The sequence below is a fragment of the Hordeum vulgare genome, chromosome 3H, assembly GCF_904849725.1.
Source record: "Hordeum vulgare subsp. vulgare chromosome 3H, MorexV3_pseudomolecules_assembly, whole genome shotgun sequence".
NCBI classification, from domain to species: domain Eukaryota; kingdom Viridiplantae; phylum Streptophyta; class Magnoliopsida; order Poales; family Poaceae; genus Hordeum; species Hordeum vulgare.
Genome location: NC_058520.1, coordinates 201138140 through 201163381, shown reverse-complemented (window position 1 = coordinate 201163381; position 25242 = coordinate 201138140). Strand labels below are relative to the sequence as shown.

Sequence of the window (25242 nt, the reverse complement as noted above, 5' to 3'; positions counted from 1 at the left end):
TACACGAACCCACTTGTCATTGAGACAAAGTGAAGCTTTAGAAGGCTTGCTAAATTCATAAAGTGGTCTTTGACTTGGCAAATATGCAAAGTGTGGATGCAAATATAGCAAGTTGTATTAAAAAAATGTGGAGGACAACTTATACAAAGGCTGTTGGAGAAGATTTTTTGACCAAAATTTATAAAATAACAAGTGAGTGCAAATATACGAAGGCTGTTGAAGATGCTCTGATTTTTAACAAATGAATCTTTAACATCGTTAAAGTTTTCAATAGTATCACCATTACAAGAGAATTGTGTTATTTCAATACAAATTAAGTTTGTAAACACCATATTTTTGCTTGCTTTTGAAGATTGGAACCCTATTTGCTATCAAAAGGACTCTATAATATGGTTCACCTCCAGCATTGGTTACTAGGTTGAGGAGATGGGAAGTGTATAGCCACCATTGCAGATGGAAGAGGTATACACACATGAGCGGTGATGGTGGAGGCAGGAGTACGGTGTTGACGATTGAGGATTTGGTTAGTTGTGGCGGGGGCAGGGGTACGGTGTTGACTGCCGACGAATCAGGATTTGGCGCAAAGAGTGGTGCTGACGATAAAGATGTTGGTGGGCCTGCATAAAAAATACGTTCCTAGTAAATGTGATTGTTGACGAACTAAGTCCATTACCTCTTCCGTATCAAAATAAATGTCTTAAATTTAGTATGACTTTGTATTAGAGTTAATATAAAGTATAGACAGTTATTTTAGGACGGAGGAAGTATGAAATAAACAGTCAAAGATAAATATAAAATCACATCCTTCATTTGCATAAAAAAGAAGAACGAAGTAAGACCAACGTGACGCTTCTCAAACTTAGTAGTGACTTACTCTTGGCTAGCTCCTGGCCGCAGTCCATAACATTCCAAAAGAATTCTGGAATTTTCTTTGTCCTTGCGAGAATCTGAGTAGAATCCTTTGAAGTTTTATCCTAGTATTCGAATAGAGATTGAATAATACGATGTTACCGAAATGCTACATATGGGTTTTGGTTGCACTTGAAATTGTATTTGGATTTAAAATACCCGAAAAATTCTTCAGTTCATACAAAAGAGAAGGTAATGTGACTTCTTCAAAATGAATTATTTATTTGAAGTTAAAAAATAGTTTGGAATTTATGTGGACCCCAAGATTATTTTTAGGGAGTTATTATAAGGCCGCAAATAGTCTTTCTAAAATAAAATGATTTAATAAAGTTTAGTTTGGGCCAAAGTTAATTCTCCTAAGCCCAGTATACTTATTTTCGTTACATATGATTTTCCAAGAATTTTCAGAGTTTGTGCACGAGGATTTTCGCTTGACAGGCTGGTTTGACGATGCTGTACTAACTCATTTTTCCTTGGTTCTTAATATTCATCAGACATGAGCAACTGAGCATAACTCTTGATTGAACTCTATACATTTGCATCATAAACTTCAATAACATTCCCAGTTTCTGTTCTCCAGAGGTTCATTCAGCCCATTAAGGTGAAGACATGGGGAGCTGTCAAGTTTTCTGCACGATGTAATGTTCAATATCTTGTCAGACGCCATTTTGAAAATAAATAAATAAATCTTTTCAGGCGCGTTAGCCAATCTGGTGCTAAGAAGGGAACTGTAAGTTCACCTTTCACCTAATCTTGGTCTTTCTTCAAAAAAGAAAAATGTTATCGACCAACCAGTTTTATTTGCAGGAAATGACCGAATGTGTTGCTTTTATTAAGGAGAGGCATCAAGTGAAACGGGAGCCTCTGACAAAAAAGGTGGAGGCCATGTTTCAGCAGATAAAAGCAAAGTCATCACGAAAACCAGACTTTCTATTTTTCCTGTGCGTTCTTCATGAGAAGAACTGTGACATCTATGCTACCTCAGCTTTGCAAGTAAGCTTTATTATCCCTTTATTTATTATCCAAAACAACAAAGTATTGCAAAAATTATAGTATTGAAAAACTGCAGTATTTTTGTCTATGGGTACTAGATACCACAGTTTTGACATATTAAAGTATTTTGTAGTATTGAAAATACTGTGACGGTGTTTGGTTGCTGCATGTTTACAACTATGTAAAATTAGCTAGCTAGCCGTTTCATAGTAGTTGCAGCAAAGAGCAAAGAGCAAGCTGCATTTCTATGACAAGAAATCCCTGCAGAGGATGGCTCAGATCACTATGACAAGAAAAGACCTACCACTCCAATAGAAGGAAGAAGAAATGCATTGACAGTGAAACCAGCAAAATTATAAATGTCTGAATTTGAAGGTCTGGATCCAGAATCATGTATTCAGAATATGGAGCAATACTTTTCTGCTGCCAGAACACCTATTGAGCACAGGACAAAATTGGCCATTTCTTATCTCAAGGGCCCTGCTATCCAGTGGTGGAGAGGCACATGATATGCTCCAAGTAATGTCCCACGGCACAAGTTTTGCTCTTATCTGTCTGACAGGTTTTCCATTGACTCTGTTTGTGATATAGTCAGCTCCTTCCATGCATCTCAACAAACAACCACTGTTACTGCTTATGTGGAGCAGTTTGAGCAATTAATGAACACCATGAGGAGAGAAAATCCTGGAATTCCTGATTATTACTAAGTTAGAAGTTTTGTGGCAGGCCTGAGTCCATATATTAAGAGTCATGTTCGGTGTTTTAAGCCCAAGGAATGCAGACTATAGTATGGTATGCTAGAAGAATGGAAAGGGCTCAACCACCAGCTCAAACACTGCCAACTAAAACATATGTGCCTCAACCAAGGAGACAGGTGAATTTTGAGCAGCCAAGAACAACTGTTGCCAATACAGTGCCCAACAGAAATACTGTTATTCAACAGGCCAAACAAAATCAAGTATGCTATAAGTGCAGGGAACCATGGGTATCTGGCCATAGACAAGTTTGTAAAATGAGTCAGGAGCTCAAATTCAAGCATTACAAGCTCAGGATACTGACATACCTGAAACTATTTATGTTACAGACTTTGATGACCCAGACCTGGAAAACACTGAACAGCTCACAGAGGACACAATCTTACAGGTGTCTATGCATGCTGCTATGGGAACTGAGGCAGCTAGAAACACTTTCATACTGACAGTTAAAGTGGGCAACACTACTGCTACAACACTGATGGACACTGGCAGTACTTCTACATTCGTTTCACCTGATATGGCTAGTAAGTTGCTGGTCACACCTAGTCCTACTCCTAAGATCAAGGTGGTGGTTGCTAGTGGAGGCATACTCTGGAGTTAATTTGCTGCAAGTAATTGCCCCTATGAAATACAGGGACATCAATTTTCTGATACTTTCAGAGTATTGAAATTAAAGGGGTATGATATGATATTGGGTGTGGACTGGTTAAGGAAATATAGCCCAATCCGGATGGACTTTATTAAAATGGAGATGAAGTTATCTACCAGTGCAGGGCACTTCATAACTTTTGTAGATGAGATTGTACCTCTCATCCCAGTGTTGGAAACTACTGACGACACAGAAAAACTGTTGGAACAGGTTGTGTGTGGGTTTTTCTTATTCACTGTTGTTGGGTCTGAAGTCATGGCAGCAGCTCAGGAGATTCCCCCTGAACTACAACCTATCTTAGAGCAGTATGAGAAATTATTCCAAGAACCTACTGAGCTTCCACCTTACAGGCCTTGTGATCATAGAATCCCACTAAGGGAAGGAGCCAAAGTGGTTAACTAGAGACCATACAGAGTACCTCATCACCAGAAGGAGATATTGGAGAAAATTATATTGGAGTTACTAAAAGCAGGGATAATCAGACCAAGTACCAGCCCATTTTCCTCTCCTGTGTTATTGGTGAAAAAGAAGGATGGCTCTTGGAGATTATGTACTGACTATAGAAAGCTCAATGCTACCAGTGTCAAAAACAAATATCCCATACCAGTAATTGAGGACCTGTTAGATCAGCTAAAAGGAGCAAAATTCTTTTCTAAGATTGACCTGAGAAGTGGATATCATCAGATAAGAAGCTGAAGAAGATATCCCCAAAACAGCATTTTTCACTCACATGGAATTGTTTGAATACTTGGTAATGTCATTTGGGTTAACCAATGGCCCTTCTACATTTCAAGCTCTCATGAATTTGCTATTTGACCTTCTTAAGTTTGTGGTGGTTTTCTTTGATGATATACTAGTTTTTAGTGAATCAATGGCAGAACACAAAGTCCATTTGACTAAAGTGTTTGAGATCCTGACAGAAAACAAGAGTACTTGGGCCATGTGTGCTAAGCTGGAAAAGTGTTCATTTGGTCAGCAAGAAATAGAGTACTTGGGCCATGTGATCAACTCCGAGGAAGTATCTACTGACCCCTCCAAAATCCAAACAATCAAGAACTGGCCAAGCTTGCGGCGGCGGGGCTTTCCTCTCGCTCGACGGGAGGTGCGCGTGGTGGGGGAGGCTCGGCCCATCTGCTGTGCGACCTGGCGGGTACAACGCTGTCTTGTGCTCGAAGGACTCCGACCGTTGGCCCCTCTCCGGCGACCAGGGCGGGGTGGCGGCCCCCCTTCTGCGAGAGGAGGTTTTCCCCGCTTCTGCACCGGCTGGTGTGGTGGCTGCTCCTGCAACGACTCGCCAGATCCGCGCGGCTCCGGCCAGATCCGGTCCTCCTGCGACGGTTGTGGCGGCTGGGGGCTCCGGTGGTGGACCTCGTCATGCGGGAGCGGTGGAATTGATTCGGCGGGTTGGGCTGGGGTGGCAGCCCTCCCTCCTAGCTCTGTAGTGCTCGTCAGTTGCAGTGTCGTGGTGCGGTGGTGGTGGGCGCCGGATGATGGCCCGGCTTTGCAGCCGGCAAGGTTTGAGGTGGCTCTGGTGCTGCGGCAGCGCGGTTGCTGCGCAAGAGGTGTATGGGTCAGCGGATTGCGGCGCGTGAGGGTGGCGTTCGATATGCTTCGGGTGAAAGCCTTGCCTGGTGTTGCCGGCAGGTGGCGTCGACGTCCGCCGGCGTCGTTTCCCTCCCTGGAGACATTGCAGTGGACATCTCCGACCTCACCTACCCTCGGATCTGTTGAGGAACGTCGTATGAGAAACAAAAATTTTCCTACGCGCGTACGAAGACCTATCATGATGATGTCCATCTACGAGAGGGGATTTCTGATCTACGTACCCTTGTAGATCGCACAGCAGAAGCGTTAGTGAACGCGGTTGATGTAGTGGAACGTCCTCACGTCCCTCGATCCGCCCCGCGAACCGTCCCACGAACCGTCCCATGATCTAGTGCCGAACGGACGGCACTTCCGCATTCAGCACACCTATAGCTCGACGATGATCTCGGCCTTCTTGATCCAGCAAGAGAGACAGAGAGGTAGATGAGTTCTCCGGCAGCGTGACGGTGCTCCGGAGGTTGGTGGTGATCTAATCTCAGCAGGGCTCCGCCCGAACTCCGCAGAAACGCGATCTAGAGGTAAAACCGTGGAGGTATGTGGTCGGGCTGTCTTGGAAAAGTTGTCTCAAATCAGCCCTAATAGCTCCATATATATATAGGAGGAGGGGAGGGGAGGCTTGCCTTGAGGCTCAAGGAGCCCTAAGGGCTGTGCCACCAAGGGGAGGAGGAGTCCTCCTCCAATCCTAGTCCAAGTAGGATTGGAAGGTGGAGTCCTTCTCTTCTTTCCCACCTTTCCTTTTTTTTCTTTCTCTTCTTTTGGTTTTTCTTTCTCTCTTGCGCAAGACAGCCTTAGGCTGACCCCACCTACTTGGTGCGCCACCTGTTGGAAATATGCCCTAGAGGCAATAATAATATGGTTATTATCATATTTCCTTGTTCATGATAATCGTCTATTGTTCATGCTATAATTGTATTAACAGGAAACAGTAATACATGTGTGAATAAATAGATCACAATGTGTCCCTAGCAAGCCTCTAGTTGGCTAGCTCGTTCGTCAATAGATGATCATGGTTTCCTGATCATGGGCATTAGATGTCATTGATAACGGGTTCACATCATTGGGAGAATGATGTGATGGACAAGACCCAATCCTAAGCCTAGCACTAGATCGTATTGTTCGTATGCTAATGCTTTTCTAATGTCAAGTATCTTTTCCTTCGACCGTGAGATTGTGCAACTCCCGGATACCGTAGGAGTGCTTTGGGTGTATCAAACGTCACAACGTAACTGAGTGACTATAAAGGTGCACTACGGGTACCTCCGAAAGTGTCTGTTGGGTTGGTACGAATCGAGATTGGGATTTTTCACTCCGTGTGACGAAGAGGTATCTCTGGGCCCACTCGGTAGAACATCATCATGAGCTCAATGTGACTAAGGAGTTAGTCACACGATGACGTGCTACGGAACGAGTAAAGAGACTTACCGGTAACGAGATTGAACAAGGTATAGGTATACCGACGATCGAAACTCGGGCAAGTTCTATACCGACAGACAAAGGGAATCACATACGGGATTGATTGAATCCTTGACATCGTGGTTCATCCGATGAGATCATCGTGGAGCAAGTGGGAGCCACCATGGGTATGCCTTGTGTTGCCGGTAGGTGGCGTCGACGTCCGCGGACGTCGTTTCCCTCGTGGAGACATTGGCCCTGTTTGGATTCCACTGCTAGAGCTAGTTTGAGCTAGTTTGAGCTGAACTAGCTCCCAAAGTATCCAAACACATGGGCTAGTTTGGGTTAGATGCAAACTAACCCATCAAAAAAACCAGCCTTGAGAAGAGGTGCTAATTGGAGCTAGTTGGGGATGGACAGGTAAAAATAATAATATTTTGACCGCATCAGATCCTTTCCTCTCCATCATCCCACGTCGCTCGGCCGCGCTCGCCCCGCCCGGCCGCGCTCGCCCTGCCGGCCACGCTCGCCCCGCGCGCCGCGCTCGCCCCGCCCTGCCGCGCTCGCCCTCGCCCCGCCCGGCCGCGCTAGCCCCGCTCGCCCCGCCGGCCGCGCTCGCCCTCGCCCCGCCCGGCCGCGCTCGCCCTCGCCCCGCCCGGCCGCGCTAGCCCCGCCCGCCGCGCGCGCCCCGCTCGGCCACCCTCGCCCCGCCGGCCTTGCTCGCCCCGCTCGGCCGTGCTTGCCCGCTCCGTCGCGCTCGCCCCGCCGGCCTTGCTCGCCCCGCCAGTCGCGCTCGCCCCGCCGGCCGCGCTAGCCCCGCGCGGCCTGCTCGCCTCGCCGGCCGCGCTCCCCCCGCCGGCCGCGCTCGCCCCCGCTCGCCCTGCTCGCCCCCGCCGACCGCGCTCGCCCTGCTCGCCCCGCCGACCGCACCAGGCCTACACAAAAGCTGGCCACAACAAATCCTGGTTAAAAGATACACATGATTGAAAAAAGTGCATTTATTGTCAAACTAACCTTTGCATCCAAACACCACCAAAGGCTAGAGTTAGTTCATGGTTAGACTAAAGTTAGAAACTAACTCTAACCTCTAGCCAAGTTAGACTATCCAAACAGGGCCATTGTAGTGGACATCTCCGACCTCACCTACCCTCGGATCTGTTGGGGAACGTTGCATGGGAAACAAAAAATTTCCTACGCGCACGAAGACCTATCATGGTGATGTCCATCTACAAGAGGGGATTTCCGATCTACGTACCCTTGTAGATCGCACAGCAGAAGCGTTAGTGAACGCGGTTGATATAGTGGAACGTCCTCACGTCCCTCGATCCGCCCCGCGAACCGTCCCACGAACCGTCCCGCGATCCGTCCCACGATCTAGTGTCGAACGGACGGCACCTCCGCGTTCAGCACACGTACAGCTCGACGATGATCTCGGCCTTCTTGATCCAGCAAGAGAGACAGAGAGGTAGATGAGTTCTCCGGCAGCGTGACGGCGCTCCGGATGTTGGTGGTGATCTAATCTCAGCAGGGCTCCGCCCGAGCTCCGCAGAAACGCGATCTAGAGGTAAAACCGTGAAGGTATGTGGTCGGGCTGCCTTGGAAAAGTTGTCTCAAATCAGCCCTAATAGCTCCATATATATATAGGAGGAGGGGAGGGGAGGCTTGCCTTGAGGCTCAAGGAGCCCCAAGGGCTGCGCCACCAAGGGGAGGAGGAGTCCTCCTCCAATCCTAGTCCAACTAGGATTGGAAGGTGGAGTCCTTCTCTTCTTTCCCACCTTTCCTTTTTTTTTTTCTTTCTCTTCTTTTGGTTTTTCTTTCTCTCTTGCGCAAGACAGCCTTGGGCTAACCCCACCTACTTGCTGCGCCACCCCCAAGGTCCTTGGACCCTCCCGGGTGGGTGCTCCCCCCTCCCGGTGAAGATCCGGAACCCATTCGTCATTCCCGGTACATTACCGGTAATGCCCGAAAACCTTCTAGTAACCAAATGAAGTCATCCTATATATCAATCTTCGTTTCCGGACTATTCCGTAAACCCTCGTGACGTCCGTGATCTCATCCGGGACTCCGAACAACATTCGGTAACCAACCATATAACTCAAATACGCATAAAACAACATCGAACCTTAAGTGTGCAGACCCTGCAGGTTCGAGAACTATGTAGACATGACCCGAGTGACTCCTCGGTCAATATCCAATAGCGGGACCTGGATGCCCATATTGGATCCCACACATTCTATGAAGATCTTATCGTTTGAACCTCAGTGCCAGGGATTCATATAATCCCATATGTCATTCCCTTTGTCCTTCGGTATGTTACTTGCCCGAGATTCGATCGTCAGTATCCGCATACCTATTTCAATCTCGTTTACCGGCAAGTCTCTTTACTCGTTCCGTAATACAAGATCCCGCAACTTACACTAAGTTACATTGCTTGCAAGGCTTGTGTGTGATGTTGTATTACCGAGTGGGCCCCAAGATACCTCTCCGTCACACGGAGTGACAAATCCAAGTCTCGATCCATACTAACTCAACGAACACCTTCGGAGATACCTGTAGAGCATCTTTATAGTCACCCAGTTACGTTGCGACGTTTGATACACACAAAGCATTCCTCCGGTGTCAGTGAGTTATATGATCTCATGGTCATAGGAACAAATACTTGACACGCAGAAAACAGTAGCAACAAAATGACATGATCAACATGCTACGTCTATTAGTTTGGGTCTAGTCCATCACATGATTCTCCTAATGATGTGATCCCGTTATCAAGTGACAACACTTGCCTATGGTCGGGAAACCTTGACCATCTTTGATCAACGAGCTAGTCAACTAGAGGCTTACTAGGAACAGTGTTTTGTCTATGTATCCACACATGCACTGTGTTTCCAATCAATACAATTATAGCATGGATAATAAACGATTATCATGAACAAAGAAACATAATAATAACTATTTTATTATTGCCTCTAGGGCATATTTCCAACAGTCTCCCACTTGCACTAGAGTCAATAATCTAGTTCACATCACCATGTGATTCCAACGAATCCAACACCCATATAGTTATGGGGTGTGATCACGTCTTGCTCGTGAGAGAGGTTTTAGTCAACGGTTTTGAAACTTTCAGATCCGTGTGTTCTTTACAAATCTTTATGTCATCTTATAGATGCTGCTATTATGTGCTATTCGGAAATACTCCAAATATCTACTCTACTATACGAATCCGTTTCACTACTCATAGTTATTCGGATTAGTGTCAAAGCTTGCATCGACGTAACCCTTTACGACGAACTTTTTAACCACCTCCATAATTGAGAAAAATTCCTTAGTCCATCAGTTACTAAGGATAAATTTTGACCGATGCTAGTGATTCAATCATGGATCACTCTCTGTACCTCTCAACAGAGTTTGAGTTAAGGCACACATCAGGTGCGGTACCCAGCATGGCATACTTCAGATTCTATGGCCAAGGCATAGAATACGACCTTCGTCTATTCTCTTTATTTTTCCGGGGTCGGGTTTTGAGTCTTACTCAAATTCACACCTCACAACGCAACCAAGAACTGCTTCTTTGCTGATCTATTTTGAACTCCTTCAAAAACTTGTCAAGGCATGCATCTTGTTGAAACTTCTATTAAGCGCTTTCGATCTATCTCCATAGATCTTTGATGCTCAACGTTCAAGTAGCGCAATCCAGGTATTCCTTTGAAAAACTCCTTTCAAACAAGCTTGTATGCTTTACAGAAATTCTACATTACTTCTGATCCACAATATGTCAACCACATATACTTATCCGAAATTCTATAGTGCTCCCACTCACTTCTTTGGAAATACAAGTTTCTCATAAACCTTGTACAAACCCAAAATCTTTGATCACCTCATCAAAGTGTATATTCCAACTCCGAGATGCTTGCACCATTTCATTGAAGGATCGCTGGAGCTTGCATACTTTCTAGTATCTTTAGGATCGACAAAACCTCCTAGTTGTATCACATACAATGTTTGCTCAAGGAAACCGTCAAGGAAACAATGTTTTGACATCCTATGTGCAATATTTTATAAATAATGCAGCAACTACTAACATAATTCTAACAGACTTTTAGCATTGCTATGAGTGAGAAAGTCTCATCATAGTCAACTGTTTGATCTTATCGGAAACATCTTTGCGACAAGTCGAGCTTTTCTTAATAGTGACTTATCACCATCATCGCCTGTCTTCCTTTTAAAGATCCATCTTTACTCAATAGTCCTATGACCATCAAGTAGTTCTTCCAAAGTCTACACTTTGTTTTCATACATGGATCCTCTCTTGGATTTCATGGCTTCCAGCCATTTGTCGGAATCCAGGCCCACCGTTGCTTTCTCCATAACTCGTAGGTTCATTGTTGCTCAACAACATGACCTCCAAGACAGGGTCACCGTACCACTCTGTAGTAGTACGCGACCTTGTCAACCTACGAGGCTTGTAGTAACTTGATCCGATGCTCGATGATCACCATCATGAGCTTTCACTTCAATTGGTGTAGGCGCCACAGGAACAACTTCCTGCACCCTACTACACACTGGTTGAAGTGATGGTTCAATAACCTCATCAAGTTCTACCACCCTCCCACTCAATTATTTCGAGAGAAACCTTTCCTCGAGAAAGGATCCGTTTCTAGAAACAAACACTTTGCTTTCGAATATGAGATAGGAGATGTACCCAACTGTTTTGGATATCCTATGAAGATGCATTTATCCGCTTTGGGTTCGAGCTTATCAGACTGAAACTTTTTCACATAAGTGTCGAAGCCCCAAACTTTCAAGAAACGACAATTTAGATTTCTCTAAACCTCAGTCTATACTGTGTCATCTCAACAGAAATACGCGGTGCCCTATTTAAAGTGAATGCGGTTGTCTCTAATGCATAACCCATAAACGATAGTGGTAATTCGATAAGAGACATCATAGCATGTACCATACCAAATAGTGTGTGGCTATGACGTTCAGACACATCATCACACTATGATGTTCCAGGTGGCATGAACTGCGAAACAATTTCCACATTGTCTTAACTGCGTACCAAAACTCGTAACTCAGATATTCATTTCTATGATCATATCGTAGACAATTTATCCTCTTGTTACGACGAACTTCACTCCTGAAACAGAATTGAACTTTTCAATATTTCAGACTTGTGATTCATTAAGTAAATACTCTTGTATCTACTTAAATCGTCATTGAAGTAAGAACATAATGATATCCACTGCGTGCCTCGGCACCCATTGGACTGCATACATCAAAATGTATCACTTCCAACAAGTTACTATCTTGTTTCATCTCAATGAAAACAAGGTCTTGCTCATGTGGTATGATTTGCATGTCACTAGTGATTCAAAATCAAGTGAGTATAAAGATGCATCAGCATGGAGCCTCTTCATGCAATTTATACCAACATGACTCAAGCGGCAGTGCCACAAGTAAGTGGTACTATCATCATTACCTCGTATCTTTTGGCACCAATATCATGAACATGTGTAACACTACGATCGAGATTCAATAAACCATTGAAGGTGATTATTCAAGCAAATAGAGTAACCATTATTCTCTTTAAATGAATAATCGTATTGCAATAAACACGATCCAATCATGTTCATGCTTAACGCAAGCACCAAATAACAATTATTTAGGTTTAACACCAATCCCGATGGTAGAGGGAGTGTGCGACGTTTGATCATATCAACCTTGGAAACACTTCCAACACGTATCGTCACCTCACCTTTAGCTAGTCTCCGTTTATGCCGTAGCTTTCATTTCGTGTTACTAATCACTTAGCAACCGAACCGGTATCCAATACCCTCGTGCTACTAGGAGTAATAGTAAAGTACACATCAACACCATGTATATCAAATATACTTCTTTTGACTTTTGCCAGCCTTCTTATCTACCAAGTATCTAGAGTTGCTCCGCCTCAGTGACCGTTCCCCTCATAACAGAAGCACTTAGTCCCGGGCTTTGGGTTTAATCTGGGGTCTCTTCATTAGTGCAGCAACTGCTTTGCCGTTTCAGGAAGTATCCCTTCTATCCCTTGCCTTTCTCGAAACTTAGTGGTTTTACTAACCATCAACTATTGATGCTCCTTCTTGATTTCTACTTTCGTAGTGTCAAACATCGCGAATTGCTCAAGGATCATTGTATCTATCCTTGATATGTTATAGTTCATCACGAAGCTCTCATAGATTGGTGGCAGTGACTTTGGAGAACCATCACTATCTTATCTGGAAGATCAACTCCCACTTGATTCAAGCGATTGTCGTACTCAGATAATCTGAGCACACGCTCAATGATTGAGCTTTTCTCCTCTACTTCGTGGACAAAGAATCTTGTCGGAGGTCTCATACCTCTTAACAAGGGCACAAGCATGAAATCACAATTTCATCTCTTTAGAACATCTCTTATGTTCCGTGACGTTTCAAAACGTCTTCGGCGCCTTGCTTCTAAGCCATTAAGTATTTTGTACTGAACTATCGTGTAGTCATCAGAAACGTGTATGTCGAATGTTCATAACATCTACAGACGACGCTCGAGGTGCAGCACACCGAGTGGTGCATTAAGGACATAAGCCTTCTGCGCAGCAATGAGGACAATCCTCGGCTTTACAGACTCAGTCTGCAAAGTTTGCTACCATCAACTTTCAACTAAATTTTCTCTAGGAACATATAAAACAGTAGAGCTATAGCGCAAGCTACATCGTAATTCGCAAAGATCATTAGACTATGTTCATGAAAATTAGTTCAATTAATCATATTACTTAAGAACTCCCACTCAAAAAGTACATCTCTCTAGTCATCTGAGTGGTACATGATCCAAATCCACTATCTCAAGTCCGATCATCACGTGAGTCGAGAATAGTTTCAGTAGTAAGCATCTCTATGCTAATCATATCAACTATACGATTCATGCTCGACCTTTCGGTCTCATGTGTTCCGAGGCCATGTCTGCACATGTAGGCTCGTCAAGCTTAACACGAGTGTTCCGCGTGTGCAACTGTTTTGCACCCGTTGTATGTGAACGTTGAGTCTATCACACCCGATCATCACGTGGTGTCTCGAAACGACGAACTGTAGCAACGGTGCACAGTCGGGGAGAACACAATTTCGTCTTGAAATTTTAGTGAGAGATCACCTCATAATGCTACCGTCGTTCTAAGAAAAATAAGGCGCATAAAAGGATTAACATCACATGCATTTCATAAGTGACATGATATGGCCATCATCATGTGCTTCTTGATCTCCATCACCAAAGCACCGACACGATCTTCTTGTCACCGGCGTCACACCTTGATCTCCATCATCATGATCTCCATCAACGTGTCGCCATCGGGGTTGTCGTGCTACTCATGCTATTACTACTAAAGCTACGTCCTAGCAATAAGTAAATGCATCTGCAAGCACAAACGTTAGTTTAAAGACAACCCTATGGCTCCTGCCGGTTGCCGTACCATCGACGTGCAAGTCGATATTAACTATTACAACATGATCATCTCATACATCCAATATATCACATCACATGATTGGCCATATCACATCACAAGCATACCCTGCAAAAACAAGTTAGACGTCCTCTAATTGTTGTTGCATGTTTTACGTGGTGACCATGGGTATCTAGTAGGATCGCATCTTACTTACGCAAACACCACAACGGAGATATATGAATTGCTATTTAACCTCATCCAAGGACCTCCTCGGTCAAATCCGATTCAACTAAAGTTGGAGAAACCGACACTCGCCGGTCATCTTTGAGCAACGGAGTTACTCGTAGCGATGAAACCAGTCTCTCTAAGCGTACGAGTAATGTCGGCCCGAGCCGCTTCGATCCAACAATACCGCGGAATCAAGAAAAGACTAAGGAGGGCAGCAAAACGCACATCACTGCCCACAAAAACTTTTGTGTTCTACTTGAGAAGACATCTACGCATGAACCTAGCTCATGATGCCACTGTTGGGGAACGTCGCATGGGAAACTAAAATTTTCTTACGCGCACAAAGACCTATCATGGTGATGTCCATCTACGAGAGGGGATTTCCGATCTACGTACCCTTGTAGATTGCACAACAGAAGCGTTAGTGAACGCGGTTGATGTAGTGGAACATCCTCACGTCCCTTGATCCGCCCCGCTAACCGTCCCACGAACCGTCCCGCGATCCGTCCCACGATCTAGTGCCAAATGGACGGCACCTCCGCGTTCAGCACACGTAAAGCTCGACGATGATCTCGGCCTTCTTGATCCAGCAAGAGAGACAGAGAGGTAGATGAGTTCTCGGCAGCGTGACGGCGCTCCGGAGGTTGGTGGTGATCTAATCTCAGCAGGGCTCCGCCCGAGCTCCACAGAAACGCGATCTAGAGGTAAAACCGTGGAGGTATGTGGTCGGGCTGCCTTGGAAAAGTTGTCTCAAATCAGCCCTAATAGCTCCATATATATATATATATATATATATATATATATATATATATATATATATAGGAGGAGGGGAGGGGAGGCTTGCCTTGAGGCTCAAGGAGCCCCAAGGGTTGCGCCACCAAGGGGAGGAGGAGTCGTCCTCCAATCCTAGTCCAACTAGGATTGGAAGGTGGAGTCCTTCTCTTCTTTCCCACCTTTCCTTTTTTTTCTCTTCTTTTGGTTTTTCTTTCTCTCTTGTGCAAGACAGCCTTGGGCTGACCCCACCTACTTGGTGCGCCACCCCCAAGGTCCTCGGGCCCTCCCGGGTGGGTGGTCCCCCCTCCCGGTGAAGATCTGGAACCCATTCGTCATTCCCGGTACATTACCGGTAATGCCCGAAAACCTTCCGGTAACCAAATGAAGTCATCCTATATATCAATCTTCGTTTCCGTACTATTCCGGAAACCCTCGTGACATCCATGATCTCATCCGGGACTCCAAACAACATTCGGTAACCAACCATATAACTCAAATACACATGAAACAACGCCAAACCTTAAGTGTGCAGACCCTGCGAGTTCGAGAACTATGTAGACATGACCCGAGTGACTCCTCGGTCAATATCCAATAGCGGGACCTGGATGCCCATATTGGATCCCACACATTCTACGAAGATATTATCGTTTGAACCTCAGTGGCAGGGATTCATATAATCCCGTATGTCATTCCCTTTGTCCTTCGGTATGTTACTTGCCCGAGATTCGATCGTCAGTATCCGCATACCTATTTCAATCTCGTTTACCGGCAAGTCTCTTTACTCGTTCCGTAATACAAGATCCCGCAACTTACACTAAGTTACATTGCTCGCAAGGCTTGTGTGTGATGTTGTATTACCGAGTGGGCCCCAAGATACCTCTCCGTCACACGGAGTGACAAATCCCAGTCTCGATCCATACTAACTCAACGAACACCTTCGGAGATACCTGTAGAGCATCTTTATAGTCACCCAGTTACGTTGCGACGTTTGATACACACAAAGCATTCCTCCGGTGTCAGTGAGTTATATGATCTCATGGTCATAGGAACAAATACTTGACACGCAGAAAACAGTAGCAACAAAATGACATGATCAACATGCTAGTCTATTAGTTTGGGTCTAGTCCATCACATGATTCTCCTAATGATGTGATCCCGTTATCAAGTGACAACACTTGCCTATGGTCAAGAAACCTTGACCATCTTTGATCAACGAGCTAGTCAACTAGAGGCTTACTAGGAACAGTGTTTTTTCTATGTATCCACACATGCACTGTGTTTCCAATCAATACAATTATAGCATGGATAATAAACGATTATCATGAACAAAGAAATATAATAATAACTAATTTATTATTTGCTCTAGGGCATATTTCCAACAGGATTAAGATTCTTTAGGGCTTGTTCGGTTAATCCCTTACAGGAGGGGATTGGAGAAGATTGGAGGGGATTTAGGTGAAATTTGACTTGTAGGGGATTTAAACCCTCTCAATCCCCTCCAAACCCCTTCAAATATAAAGGAACCGAACAAGGCCTTAGGCCTTGTTCGGTTCCTTCCCAATTGAAGGGGTTTGGAGGGGATCGAGAGGGATTAAATCCCCTGCAAGTCAAATTCCATCTCAATTTCCTTCAATCCCCTCCTTGCTGGGATTAACCGAACAAGCCCTTAGGTGAAAGCCTAGACCCGGCTGGGTCGGGCAACGACGTCGTCCATGCGGCGTTTCCTCTTTGGGGCGTTGCTTTGAAGATGATGATCTTCTCCGTGCCCCCCTTGGGCTGGACGTGCACGACATCACGGTTGGCAGGTGCCCAACCAGTGATGCGAGTGTTGGCGTTGCGACTTGTGTGGCGGCGACGCTGGTGATGTGTGGAGCTGGGTCGCGGCTTGTCCTTCTGATGTCGACGGTTCAGTTCGTCAATGGGTGCGTTTATGCTTTTTCTTACTATGACAGAGAAGACGAAACTGCATGTGGTGGGGCCCTTGCGGTAATGATGACTCCATGAGGGTGGTTTCTAGCGGGCGGTGTTCTCCGGAGGTTGCGTTGGACTATGTCGGTACGAGGCTTGCAACTTTCTCGTGCGAGGTGCATCAACAAAATCAGAGCTGCTTGTCCTCGACGTCTGCGGCCAATTGTTTGGTTATGGACAATGAGGTCCTCAGGTGTCGTTCGTTCGGAGGGTTCTAGATGGGTCGTCCGCGGCGAAGTCAGAGTCGCCTTCTCAGAGTGAGGTGATGACGATAACACTGTAGGCATCCTTGAGGGTGTCCTCCTCGGCGGTGTGTGTGGTCTTGCGGGTGCCAAATCAGCCGTTGTGTCCTTTTTTGTGGGCGTGTTGTAACAGTTTTTGCCCGGGTTTTCGTTAATTAACCGGGCAACTCTATTCTACCTTTTTTAATGAATAGGGCCCTAAGGGACCGTGTTTTAAAAAAAGGACTGGCCAAGCCCCGCTAATGTCACAGAATTAAGAAGCTTCTTAGGACTGAGTGGCTACTACAGAAGATTTATCCAGGGTTATGGCATAATTTGCAGGCCCTCTTTGACTGCCTAAAGAACGATGCATCTTCTTGGACAGGAGAACAAGAAAAAGCTTTTCTGGCACTAAAAAACAAGCTAACCAACACACCTGTCTCGGCCCTCCCTGATTTTACTAAGCCTTTCATTCTTGAGGCAGATGCTAGTGGCTATGGGTTGGGAGCTGTACTGATGCAGGAAGGAAGACCTATCTCATATTTCAGTAAAACGATAGGGCCCAAAGCAGCTGCCATGTCTACTTATGACAAGGAGGCACTGGATATCATTGAGGCTATCAAGAAATGGAGACATTATTGCTTAGCAACTACTTTGATCATAAGAACAGATCAAGAAAGCCTCAAATACATTTAGGAACAAAAGATAACTGGAGGAATTCAGCACAAGCTCTTACTTAAATTGCTGGGGTACAATTTCACAATAGAATATAAGAAAGGAAAAGAAAATAAGGCTGCTGATGCCTTATCAAGAGTGAAGCACATCGTTCCTATGCTGACTGTTACTGCTGCTACCCCAACTTGGGTCAAGGAAGTGATCAAAAGTTACAATCAGGACAACAAAATCAAAGAACTCATTGCTGAATGTACTGTGGACCAATCTGGCAATAACTCTTACACTTTTAAAAATGGCATTATCAGATTTCACAACAAAATTGTGATTGGAGCAGCCACTTCCCTCAGGCAAGAAATCTTGAGAACATTTCATAACTCTGAACTAGGAGGCCATTCTGGAGAAAGAGCCACTTATCAGAGAGTGAAGTTAGTGTTCCATTGGCATGGTTTGAAACAAGATGTTACTGAATTTGTTAGGACCTGTCCTGTCTGTCAGTTAAACAAGGCTGAGCCCCCCCATATCCTGGCCTTCTAGAGCCTTTACCTGTTCCAGATTTTGCTTGGGCACACATAAGCATGGACTTTGTGGAGGGTTTGCCCACCCGTGAGCATAAAAACTTAATACTGCTAGTGGTAGACAGGTTTACCTAATATGCTCACTTCATTGCCATGAAGCATCCTATAACTGTTCAAACTGTAGCAAGGGCCTTCTCTGATAATGTGTTCAAATTGCATGGCATGCCACTGGTGATAGTTACTGACAGAGACATAATCTTCACCAGTCATTTGTGGCAGCAGTTGTTCAAATCTCTGAAAATCAAGCTACACATGAGCACTAGCTATCATCCACAGACAGATGGTCAAACTGAGAGAGTTAATCAGTGTTTGGAGAACTATTTGAGGTGTATGTGTTTCCAACAACCAAGAAAATGGCATGGTTGGCTAGCTCTAGCACAGTGGTGGTACAATACCTGTTTTCACACCTCACTTCAAATGACCCAATTTCAGGCTTTATATGGTTTCCCTCCCCCAATGGTAGCTGAATCAGCACTCCCTGATGCTATGTGTGAAGATAATGACAGTATGTTGCAGAACAGGGACTTGGCACTGGAAGTCATCAAACAAAACTTGCTGAAAGCTCAAGCAAGGATGAAACACTATGAAGATAAGAAAAGAAAGGAAAGGGAACTTGCTGTTGGGGACATGGTCTATATTAAGTTGCAGCCTTACAGGTACACTTCTCTCAGCTTGCATATGCATTTGAAATTACACTCCAAATTCTACGGTCCTTTTAGGGTTCTACCGAAAATTGGAAATCATGCTTACAAGTTACTGTTGCCAGAAGGTTGTGGGCTGCATAGCACTTTCCATGTCAGCCAGCTTAAAAAGCACACTGGACCAACTGTGGTACCTTCTCCAAATTTATCACTCATTGGACCTGATGGCATTATCAAGATGGAACCAAAAGCAGTGCTGGAAAGAAAGTTAATTCCAAAACCTCAGGGTAACATCAACATTCCAGTGGTACGTTGGCTGATAAAATGGGTTAATATGCCAGTGGAGGCAGCTACTTGGGAAGATGCGGCCTTTATTCAGAAAGTTTTTCCTTCTTTTCAAGCTTGAGGACAAGCTAGAGCTCAATCGGGGGAAATTGTGAGGCCGTTCACCTTTGCTCCCCTGTTTCTGGGTGCCGGAAGTATTTGAAGCCGTAGATCTCGCATCCCATGGCTCACACTGCAGGATACCGGTTTGCCAACGATGCGCTATTGCAGGTCGTTGATCTCCAATCGGACGGCGTAGGATCGCTCAAGGGTCGCTGTTCATCGACCAGCACAGCCATGTGTTGAGTTTTGCTTTATTTCTCTTTTACCAGACTATAATGGCTATAAAGCTTCATTTCCTCCCTCAGTGCAGGTCATGTTGATTTGTATTGGGTATAAACCCTAGCCGCCGGTGGCGTGCTGAACCACTTTCCCTTTTATAAGCCAAGAAACCCTAGTTCCAAGTTCCAAATTCTTCTCCGAAATCTTGCGTTTCTTGCTTAATTCCTGTAATTTCAAGCCCAGGGCTTGACAGGGCGCTAATGTAAGCGCTAGAAATCGCATGAAAATCTGGCAGTCCCAACAAACTAAACAGCTCGGTAGCGCGCCTCTTCGTTGGACAGATCGGTGCTAGCATAGCTGGCCGTTGATTTTTTTAATGCGTGTAGTGCCCGTGCTTAGCGCCTCTGCATTGGAGCCATGGACTCTTACACAGACGTCAAACGTAATATTCTTTTTTTATTTTCCGCTAGCGCCTACACAAGAGTCCTTGCATTGTAGATGCCCTAAGTCTACCTCTTTCTCCTTCCCTTCTCTACTCAGCTCCTCCTCCTCTGACCTCAATTTCTAGGGTTAGATAAAGCTTGTGTCAGGTTTTCTCAACATTGGTATTTAGCTAGCTCGTATCTTTCCAAACAGCTTCAGGTGAGAGAATAAAATTAGGGCCTGAGTGGAATGGAGGGGATTCATCCCATAGTGTTTGGGTGACAAGCAGGGATCAGCCTAATCCCCTAGTGGATTAGTTCCACTAGGGGATTAGTTCCCCTACAACCAAACAAGGCCTAATGATGTGAAATATATAGCAGATCATATGCTGATGCAGCATTAATCAGAAAGTACTGCTTTACACAAAATGCAACTGTTAGAGAATTTACCAATGTGCTTTGTGTATGAAATTCAGAAGCAATACTAAAATGAAATTGTAACGTGAAAACCGAGGGTTTTGGAGGTATATGAAATTCAGAAGAACTACTAGAAAATATAAAAGTTCATATGAGACAGGGGTAACCGAACGCACCTATAAGATCGACCGGGATGGAATCCGGGCAGGACGAAACCACGGGGTTTGGCCGGGATTTGCCCGTGATCCCAGCGGGGTGGGGTCTAACTGAACGAAGCCTTACAGGTGAGAGGAGACTAGTGAAATATACTAACATAGGTGGAAAGTAATGAGTAAAAATAAGATTATTGACTATTAAATATATTTCTTGTACAAACTACTAAAAGGAAAAAACATAAACATAGCCACAAGAATGCAACTAAGAGATAATTATTAGAAGGTCGATCAGGGGATTAATTTGACCATAAGTACCAAGTGTCAAACTGAAATTATGATGTAATTTACATTATTCGGACCAATGCAAAATAGCAGAGAAAAAAAATCCATCAAACCTCATCTAGTCAATCAAGCCAACCTTTTCTCGTATTTTGGTTCAAATTTACATCTAAAATTCCCGAATGGTTCGCATTAATTACTAGTGCAGCCTAGTCTAATTACTAGTGTATCCTAGTTTAAGATAACAAGTGCGTATAAGAAAGACTACATTGAGCATCAAAACTCAAATCAGATGCGAGGTGGGAAAACTCTGCTGCAGCTAATGCAATAAAATAATGAATACTTTGAGGTAGGAAACGGACGAATCATATTGTGAGTCTCTGAGGTGCAAGTCATGCTTTTTCGAATTGACTCTTTGGTCTTCATATACAAATGACTGCAGCGATCTATCATCTCCCAATACTTTATTAAGAACTCAAACTTACCTTGAACTATGGAGGGTCATCAAATCAAAACCATCTATCAGCACATCATGTTTGTATTCCATATGAGACCGCAAGCAGTCAAGAACAGTCAGGACATTGTTAACTTGGTGGCTCTTTGGCCTGTTTTCTGCTGTGAAAGTATAAACCTTACTGCCAATTTCTATCCAGCTGCACCCAGTGTTCGTCTTCAGTCCTCCCTCCTTCATCATCATCCTCACTCTGGCCACATAACTCCAGCAATCAATGCTAGCGTATAGATTTGCTAGTTGTACATGAGTTGCAGCACAACCTGGCTCTAGCTTAAGACGGTGCTCTACAGCATGGATGCTAATCGGGATGTTTCCATGCATCCTACAAGCAGCCAGCAGAGAACCCCATATGACTGCATTTGGAGGTGTGGACATCGTATGGACCAAATCCCACGCTTCATCAAGAAATCCTGCCCGGCCGAGGAGGTCTACCATACACGAGTAGTGATCTAACTCTGGTTCTATTCCAAGTTTGATCATTGTGTTGAAGCAGCACCGACCTTCCTCTACAAGGCATGCATGCCGACATGATGACAGGATGCCAAGGAAGGAGATTACATGAGGCACTATCTGCTCCTCGTCCATTTCTTTTAGTAAGCTTAGACAACACTCAACAAGGCCATGCTGTGAATATCCAAAGATCATGGAGTTCCAAGAAACCAAGTCCTTGCACACAATGCTTTCAAATATTGATTGGGCCTCAATTATATTTCCGCACTTCGCATACATTGATATCAGTGCATTCGAGACATGCACACACACATCAAAACCCATTCTCAGTTCTAGACCGTGAACACTCTTGCCAAGTGCAAGAAGTGCGTGATTAGTGCACACACTGAAGATAGTGGCAAATGTGATGTCATTAGGCCTGCATACAGACTGCCTCATCAACTGAAATACCTGGAGGCATGGCTCAACCTGATTATCCTATGCATAACCAGAAATGAGTGTTGTCCACGACACAGTATTTTTGATTGGCATGTTCTGAAAAACCCGACAAGCATTCCCGAGCTGACCACATCTTGCATATAAGCTAATCAGAGAGGTACCAGAAAGGACTAACAATTCATAACCAATTTTCACCATTAGGAGCTGAGCACCTCCCCTAATGGATTGCTTAACAGCACAAAAGCTCATGGCAGATGCTAAAATAGATATATCCGCACTTATTCCTCTGCTATGCAACTCCACAAGTAGCACAAACTTGTTTCCCTTTGCGGGTTTATTCATGAAAGGAGAAGCAGAGATATCATGAGAATCGATGGTATCAGGTAAAATTTGCTCTGTGTTATTGCTTGAGCTAATGAACTGCACTTCTCCATTACACATACCATGGTTTCCTAACTGAACTCCCAATATGTCATGCATACAGTCATTGATAATGCGGTGATGAGAAGGACCTTCCTCTTTGCCATTATATGCATTCCCTGTCACGAGGTGCAAAACTCTCAATGCATCATGGATGCTACGCCCCCCTTGCTTTGTTGATCTCTCGGGTGGTAAGTGAGTGCCAAAATTCGCCAGCCACAGACGAATCGGTGACAATGATGGTAAATGGCTGCTGAAATGGTGCCAGAGTAGATGGATGTGCTTGTGCATGGCAGAAGTTGTCTATGGGCAAACCCAACGGCAAGCGCAGGAAGTCGTGCCAAGCCTCTGTTTGGAGAGGCCTAGAAGCATGAACAGCTAAACCCACACCTGGTGAAGGGAAACGGAGGTCTTGAGTTAGTTATGCTTATTATCATGAAGGAAGATTTACTAATCCACTGGAGTACTGGACTCAAAGGTTTATGCACATCATAAGCAGATTGTAGCTGCATTACTAACCCTGCAGCGTCTCCTCCAGCATGCTTGCACGCGAACATCAACTTAAGGAGATTCCGACTGCACGCCAAGCTTAGATGGCCAATAGCTTACCTGTCCCCACAGCAGCAGAGAAGGCACAGTTAGCAATACTACTGTGCAATACCATTTTGTATTGTCAGCTGGAGAATGCTTGTTATGGATTGTCGGTTTGCTTCTAAATACACCCATAATAAATACAGACCTCCAGCCGTTATTTTCATTCCGGACGGAAATAATGCAGCGGCCGGTAATATATACCTGCAGATTTAATCCGGATGTAGAAATTTACACCGAATCCAAGTGGGGCCTTAGGCCGCGCTTGGTTCGTCGTTTCTCCACCGCATTAAATAGAGGTGCATCAAATCAACCGGTGTAACTTACAAATCCATAGCTATTTTCAAACGGAAAGCAAAATGACGGATGTACGTCCGTATTTTTCTTACCAGTGTACTTCCTTCGTTCGGAATTACTTGTCACACAAATTGATAAAAAAGGATTTATCTAGAACTAAAATACATCTAGATAAATCCATCCTTATGGCAAGTATTTCCGGACGAAGGGAGTATTTAGTAGCAAAACCACAATCCAAACAGGACCTTAGTAGTAATACAATACGGAGATGCAAAAGTATACTAAATCAATGGTCTCTCTCATCTTCTATTTGGCAATTTCTCAACAATCGACAACAACAAGTGTCCTGCACAATCACGCATAACAAAATCTCTACTACGTGTGCTATTCAATTCCAGCACCAAAGCATGACTGGGCACACGCACACATGTGAAACCGTTGCCGGCTGCAGGCTGCCTGAAAACTCACCTGAACCGAGATGGACCAAAGCCTGCAACTCGGCAGCCGGGGACTGGGGTAACCGCCAGCGAGCGACTGCTTTGGAGCTGAGACCGTAGGAGCAGCGCCGGCGCGGGGCCGCGGGATGGGGCGAGGCGGGGACAGGCCAACAGCGCCAGCGGCGGCTCATGTGGTGGCTGCGTGTGCGGTTGGGTTCGGGGAGAAGGGAGCTCCTACCTGCCGCTCACTGCGGCACGCAGCCCTGCACCGCACACGGGGTGACCCGACTAGGCCCAGTTTCGTTTCATTTTTTCTGTTACTTTTATCTTTTCTGTTTATTTTATTTTTTTGGTTCGTTCTTTCTTTCCATTTTCCTTTTCTTTTTTTCTATTTGAAGAAAAACATTTTTCGAATTTGAATAAAAATTTCGAAAAATCATGAATTTTTTTGGGAGCGTGAACAATTTTTTAAATCACGAACATTTTTTAAATCTTGAGAACAAAATTTTGAAAAGGAGAACAATTTGTAAAAACCTTTAACAAATTTGAAAGCACGAAAAAAAACCTGAACAAATTTGAAAGCACGGACAAATTTGTAAAGCACAAACATTTTTTGCATGTTGAGAACAAATTTTGAAAGCAAGAACATTTAAAAAACAAATTTGGGAGCACAGATTTTTTCTAAATACGTGAACATTTCTTGAATTTTGAGAACAAAATTTTGAAACCGAGAACACTTTGGAAAAACCCCAAACAAATTTGAAAGAGCGAACAATTTTTTAAAAAATCAACAATTTTTGAATTACGAGAACAACTTTTGAAACTGTGAACAATTTTAAAAAACGTGAACGAATTTGAAAGCGCGAACAATTTTTTAAGTACAATTATTTTTGGAAAACATAAACAATTTCTTAGTTTATAAACAAATTTGAAAACAGGAGCATTTTACAAGAACATTTTTTTGTAAGAAAGAAATTTTTTAAAATTAGTGAACAATTTTTGAAACGGGAACATTTTCTGAACTTATGTACACCTTTTCAAACAGTAACATTTTTTAAACTTACATACATTTTTTGAAACGTCAAATATTTTTTAGAAAATGTAAAATATTTTTAAACGTCCTGAACATTTTAAAATAATGAATAATTTTAGAATTGGCGAACAAAATTTGAACAAGTTCCCAATTAGTGAACAAATTTTCAAAAAAGAGATACATTTTTCGTAAAGCAGTAATTTTTTATAGAAATGTGAAAAGAAGAACTTTTTTAGAAAAATTAAGAACAATTTATGAAAAAATAATCATTTTTTAAAAAAGCATGCAGTTTTTCTAATATGAGAATTATTTTTGAAACACGAACATTTTCCAAAAGATGAACACATT

At 44.1% G+C, this 25242-nt stretch overlaps 1 pseudogene; it reads right to left on the bottom strand.

The window, feature by feature from the left end:
- Nucleotides 1–21087: 21087 nt before the first annotated feature.
- Nucleotides 21088–22827, bottom strand: LOC123443510 (annotated as a pseudogene).
- Nucleotides 22828–25242: the final 2415 nt, after the last annotated feature.